Source organism: Salminus brasiliensis, chromosome 16, assembly GCF_030463535.1.
Source record: "Salminus brasiliensis chromosome 16, fSalBra1.hap2, whole genome shotgun sequence".
Lineage (NCBI taxonomy): Eukaryota > Metazoa > Chordata > Actinopteri > Characiformes > Bryconidae > Salminus > Salminus brasiliensis.
This window is the reverse complement of record NC_132893.1, coordinates 22,252,137-22,259,281: the sequence shown is the minus strand read 5'-3', so window position 1 is coordinate 22,259,281 and position 7,145 is coordinate 22,252,137.

Sequence of the window (7,145 nt, the reverse complement as noted above, 5' to 3'; positions counted from 1 at the left end):
AATAATGACTGTACATTTGAGCTAAAACCATTTAGGGGTCTGTATTTCGGTTCTTATCAAGAGGTACAGTGTGAGTCAAGCTAAATCTGTTTATCTTCCAATATCCTTTTGATAAGATCGAACTTCAATGAACTCCACACAGTCTCTTTTGTCCAGGGTTCATAAAGCTGTGTCGTGTTTTCTTTTGTCTGGTACATTTGTCACGTCAGCATTTCTTTCATATGTGAAGTCGTTCATCTTTAAATGAACAGCCCCAGCCCCCCATAACAAATACATTAAAGAAAACAAACATATATATCCATATATATCCCATAATATTCCACACTTACAGGAACACAAAAAACATCATTTATCTCCATCTCACCACTACATATCCATGCATGTGAGATATCCCTTATGGAACTGTCTGCATATCACAGCAGGAGAGCATGGCAATCTATGCATCTGTATGCATGTATGTGAATGCATTTGTCTGTGCGTGTGTGTGTGTGTATACTAGGGTGGCCTCCGTGGTCCCATGTGCTGAGTGTATGTTGGCTGACAGTCTCAGTGTGACTCTCATTAGTGTGGCCCTTCCCATCACGTCGCGGGACAAAGGGATGCGTCAGCGCTACAAAGTTGCCGTGACGACCCCCGGCGAGCGCCCTTGCTCTCGGAGAGGAAGTTTGGGAACGCGTGCCCTCCTCATTGCTGAGCTTTTCTATTCATGGGGGAACTGTGCCAGTAGCTTCACCACAGGGCACCAATCAGCCTCAGTATGGGAATGGCATGGGCCCCCTAAAAACGATCGATAGCAGCCGGGGACCCATGTGTAACTATGTATAGGATCACCACCCTGCATTTTACAGTGTAATGATTTTTTTTAAGCAATTTACACTCCTTACAATAAAAGTTAACGTTAATTTTTGTTTATGTTTAAAAAAACTTAATTGGTGTAAAACCTTAAATTACGTGGAAGTTCTTTAACCTGTGAACCACTTTCTTCAAGCTTACACATCTCATTAACAATATAAAGCAGGCCTAACCTGACTAATTCTGTACTGAAACCCATATCCAAATCAGTTGTACTGGACATTATCTGGACTTTTTCCTAACAGCCCCCTAGTAAAATGTCTGGGTTATGTCAGAGTGAGAGTATGTGTAAATAGAGCAGGTAAATTCCCACAGAATTCAGGAGTTCAGGAGTGCAGGACGTGCTGATGATGTTTCTCAGGCGACTGGCGCAAAACCAGGATCCTATGCCATTTACGCAGCGTACCTTTTGTGCCATGCCGCGTTTCCAGCACGTGTTACACAGGCGCCATCCCTAGATGCATGAAAGGGCAACTCCGCATAACGTCCGGACTTGATTCTCCAGACATTTTCTGGAGTTCACATGTGTGGTAAGCTTGCCATGTCGGGGAATCAAGCGATAATCTGTCAAGGATAAGGTGGTGTTGCTGCCCAATATGCTACACCAAATACCAAACAACCCCCTCTTAAAGGTGTACCTTCCAAAGAACATTTCATTAAAGAGCCATTGCTGTAAATGAGGTGTGTGCATGCTTAAAATATATATACTAGTTTCTCTTCATTATTTTAGTCACTAGAAGCAAGACAATTATAGTAAGTCCACTGCAGTTCAGCAGTTTCACACTGAAATGCTGGAGGGTTTTAATTCTAGATTGATTTTTGAATGAGGCAATGTACACAGCAGCCAATTAGAGTGTAACTTATTTACATATCGTTACTGTCATGCAAAAACCTTACATCTCCAAAATCTCCAATGGACTTCAATAGAAGTCAATGTAAAATAGAGAACAACTGCCTAATTCAAATGCCATGAAAAAGGCTGCTTAATTTTAGGATGAAAACAGGCTGGAAAACATTCATGTGAACATTAATTATGGATGTTTTGGTACATGAATCCATGTAGGTGGACCTCAGAACGCATCAGAAATGGACCTCAGAACAAACTGAATAAAAAACAATAATCAATGCTTTACGAGAAACATAAAAAAGCAACATGAGGCCCTGAAAACGAATATGTTCCAAAAATGGCCTGTACATAAGTATGAGAGAAGGTATGTTGTCTGATGAGACCAGAAAAAGGGATTGTTCATGCCTCAGTAGGTCTCAATTATCAGAAAGATATGTGCTCTTTATTTTGCCAACTCATCCGGTGGTTCACATTTACATTTCAATGAGTCTGTATTAGTTTACTGAAGAGCATTAAAGCTACATAACCACTGATTTGACAAAAAAAAGCATGTGATTAAACAAAATAAGATACGTGCCACATTTTGAATAAGAATCATCGGATTCTTGTGCTGTTCTAATTTTTAAATGCCCAAGAACAACAGCAGCACACAGCAGAAAAAAATAAAAGAGGTCAACAAAAAGTCTCTGGATGTGAAAATGTAATTGTTACAGATATGCGATCATGGGTGGAAGAGGCAGTTATTGTTCTCCAACGACCCATAAGCCACTGTAACGATACTGCAAATCTGAGGCCAGAAAGCTCTCTGATCATCCTGCAATAATTACAAATCAAACCCCTATTTTTCCTTCATTCTGAACGAGCACCATGCCTGAGACATGCATATAAACGTCTAGACAAACACATCACAACATGCAAATGAGGTGCAATAATGTCTTAGCTGTTTTAAAGGACAAAAATTCAAGATGTGAAAGGTGGCAAAAGAGCACAGGCACAAGACCACAGTATCTGTATCCTTTACTATGGTATTTTAGAAAGGATTATATGAATAAATCCACATAATTATTAAAAAGGCTGGTACAGTACACATAGATAAAGCTTTTTCTTAGACTAATAAGAGAAAAACAATAATAAGTGTTGTGGATTCCAATCAACAATGAATAATTTAGCTCACAATTGGAGTGAAAATGGTTATGTTTACATTACAAACCTCATGAATCAACTTAAATGTTTGGCTTAGACCGGATTTGGCTATATTGACGGTTCACATTCATAAATGTAAGTGACCTGTATCTGTCTACAGTGTGAACGAATCTGTCACTGCAACGGCACGGCTTGTGCACATTGATATGTTGATGCACGTTGCCTCTGAGCGCATGAATACAGATAAAGAGACTCATGAAATCTGATCTGACCGTTCACATTCATGTCGCATGTCCACAAATCGGATACCAATCTTGGACCAGATATGAAAGACCCTGTTTACACCTGGTCACTCCTTGTACCTGGATTGTATCCTAATAAGATTTTAGCCATTAAGATTTAGCCACATTTACACTTGGTAGTCAAATGCGCCTCCTGAAGTGGTTTGGGTGATCAGATTTGTCTGATCACCCAATCTGATATGTTTCAAATGCGACTTGGGTGCGTTACACCAGCATGTTTATGTGGCTTTACCTTATCCAGATATAATCCTGATACTCAAGCTGCATGAAGTGACCAGGTGTAAACAAGGCACAAAGTGACTTAAATCTAAGATCCGATTTGGCATGTCCAAACAGGAGAGAAAAAAATTAGGCCAAAAATCACTTCAGCCAAATCTGATCATGTAAATGTAGCCCATGCATGTCTACAACAGTGTTATCCCAACCCATGATCCTGGAATATCCCTGCACTGCATATTTTAATGTTCTTTCTGCTCTCACACACCCTAGTCAGGACATAAAGAGCTTGTTAATGACCTGATAAGTTGACTCAGGTGCACTGGGGTAGGGAAAGCTCTAAAATGTGCAGCATTCAATTACTTCAGAAGTGGGGATCTTTTGCATTTAATTTACTATTGAACTGCTGTAATAATATCTGTGCATTATATCATTTAAAATATGTATAGTATAGAACTTAGTTATCAACTGTGTGTAAGAATTTCCATCTTGGCCACCAGCCCAAGCAACCATGAGTAAAAGTGGTTCCAAACTGTCACACTACAACTACAGCACCAAGGACACAAATCAATACCACAGCGGAGACCCTAGTGTTTTCTTCTACCTGCCGGAGAACAGCATCCAAATCGAACTCTCATCGCTGTGCTTCTCCACTTTCACCCCGATAACCACAACAATTAGTCCAACTCAATTAAGGCCCAATGACAGAGAGAACCCCTCTCATTGACTAAACTTTGCATGCCTGGAAAGCAATGAAGGGAAATTGTCTTTGTTTCCTTAAAAGACTATTCGACTTGTTCTCCATAATGGAGCTGCCAGAGATAGTAATTTGTGGTTTCTGTGTGAGAGATTGATTGCATTGAACTTTGCTCCCAGCGGTGCTCCTTTGTGTGCTTCTGACAGTGGCAGTGAAGAAGTCCATAAGTAAGCTCTTATGGAGAAGGGAAGCTTCTGGCCATCTTCTAATGGTTTCTCACTGCCACACTGTACAGAAGAGTTTACAGCTTAAATCGGGGGTTAAAATTAGGTTGCAACCCAAATATAGTTTGATAAACTCTGCCCTCTCTCTTGACCTGGTCTGTCAAGAGGTTTTTAGTTTGAAACCAAGTCTAAACTAATTGGAAAAGATTAGCTAATTTTGTTTGTATTGTATGCTAGCTAGCCTAATAGCCAATTTAGCTGAAGGTGTTGACTAATCTAGCTACATTTTCAGTGAGTTACAGGTTACATTGCCTTAACACATACTAAAACCTCAGGTGGTTTTACTGTAATGCTCGCTACCTGGGTAGTCGTTAAACAAATACAGGCTAACCACCCAAGGCTAATGAACAGGCGAACTAATAAAGTCATTTAGTCTCTTTCCTTTAAACACCACTATGTACTCCAGTGTAATACTCCAGTTCTGAAGTTGTAGTACTCCCGTTCTCAGACTGAAGGACAGAATCACTATCATGATGGATCTAATGGGTTTCTAGTAAGGGGGGTATTTTTGTATAATAAAAAGTGTGCAGCTAATAATGAGACTAAACCTAAATCTATATGAAAGAGTCAAGACTTGACACCCATAAAACCTAAAAGCTTGGGCTCACACAACTCAAAAGTGAGCTCGGACTTAAATGCTATCCGAAATCAAATGTAATGAATTTTATTAAATTTATTATTCAATTAATGATTTCACATCACAAAACATTATGTTGCCATGCAACATAAAATTCTGTTCACACACTGGTCTTCTGGCAGACCTCAACAATGCCACAATCTGAGTGATTTCAGAGTGCCACACTACAACCTAAGAGAGAAGAGCCATAATAAAGTAGTTAACTAAACTAGGTAAATGCATAGAAGTGTAGACCTTGAGGAGCATAAATTAATCGCAGCTCTCTTAACTTAATCAAATGCTAATACGCATTAGAAATGGTGACACAATCAAGTGACATAATGAAAAAATGCAAAGGAGTGCAAAAGATGTACTTCCTGAAGAGGTACGTTTTCCCGTATAGTGGAAGCAAGACTCACTGGCGCAGGCAAATTTCAATGTTTGAATAAAATTACTTGCTAGAGTCTTGCTAGAGTTGCGGCATGCTCCCATCATCTTGATTGTTTGGTGTAAGGTGGTCAGGATAGCCGTCAACTGTTTTCCCTGTTCATTTGGCCAAACGCTTCTTCTGTTTCTGCTCCATGGATTGCCGCCTTGTACTTTTCCACCAGGAAAATGCAAGATCTTTTGCAAAATCATCTGTGAGTAATGACAACTTGTATTTAGATGTTGGAGAATGTCAGATTTTGGTCTTTTAAAAGCATTTCTTCTAAATAAAAAAGACTAAAAAAGATTTAGTTATTCAGTATCTGTTTAGTTTACCAGATTTGCAGGGACTGAAAACCATTTACGGACAGAAATAAGCTATGACGGACGGAATCTGATCCCGATCCAATGTAAATATGCAGGTCCTTTCAGCCTCAAACACACATTTTAAGCTGTAGATGAATTAGAAGAATGATTGGTGGTTACATTGGCATGTTTGCTCACACACTGCAGGCCAACATAAATGCATACACATATGCCACTCTGTCCATGGTGCCAGATGTAGAAATGGGTTTGATGGATTTGGGGTGTGGCAGAGGGGACTCTCAATAGACCCTCAGCTGAGAGGGTACGATCAGCTCCAGCGTGCCAAGATGTGCAAGGGCCTTCTGCCACAGCTGTGCCCCAGACTGATGTGATACTGCTGCTCAGAGTGTCCCCTCTGGGTCCAGAGACAGGGACAGAGAGTGTATTTGTGTGTGTTTTCACAGACAGCAGCTTGTAGCTGGGAGGCAGGAGGACCAACAGACTGGCTGGTGGTCTCAAGGTACCCAGAGTGCAGGTGTTTGAGTTTGTGGGTGTGTGTGTGTACATGCGTTGCTTTTCAGACATTGGGACACAATGTTCTGAATTTGATAAAATAAATAAATAGTTAGGGTTAGGTTTCGAAATTCTATATTACTGTAGATATGAAAAAGTCAAAAGTTTGGACATCCTAGGTCAGATTACATGATTGATATTCCAGAATACATTTCTGCACAGGGTGTGGAAATGTTTAGTAACAATGGTAGGTCTATAGACAGCAGTGAAGAATGTATGGGAGGCAATTAATATATATATATATATATATATATATATATATATACATTTAATGAAAACTTGTAAATATGGCAAAAGTAGTGTGAAACAGCAATCAAGCCTAAGGAGGGCCTATTAAATACTTCCAGACCCTCTTAGTTGTCTGGGGTTTTTTGTTTTGTCATTTGATTTGTGTTCTGTATCTGATCATTACAATAAGGATTCATGCAATTCTCTTTGACTGCCAGGACATAATCAAGTACACATGGGACATGTGTGCGTTTTCCAACAGACCGGCTGTGCAGGTGCACAGTTCCACTCCCACAGCTGGATGTGGAGGCTCCAGCAGAGTAAAGCTCTTCCTGTAATTGGGCCTTTTTGGCACTGCCACAAACTGACTCTGACCTTTGCCTGCTAAGCATTTGGTCTCTTTTGTCATTAGATCGCACTGCCCATATGCCAAGTTGCATAATTGGAGCTTTACCTCTTGATCGAACCCTATGGACCCCACAGGAGCGTCCCAGAGCAGAATGTCCAGAGCTTCAAGTCCCTTTTGGATTTCCTGACAAACCAGCGATCTCTTTGAAAGACCACTGGGTAAACATTGTGTCACATCTCCTAATTCACACACGAATGTTGACATGCTAACATGTTGACAGAGATGCGCAGAGGCTACTGTATAATT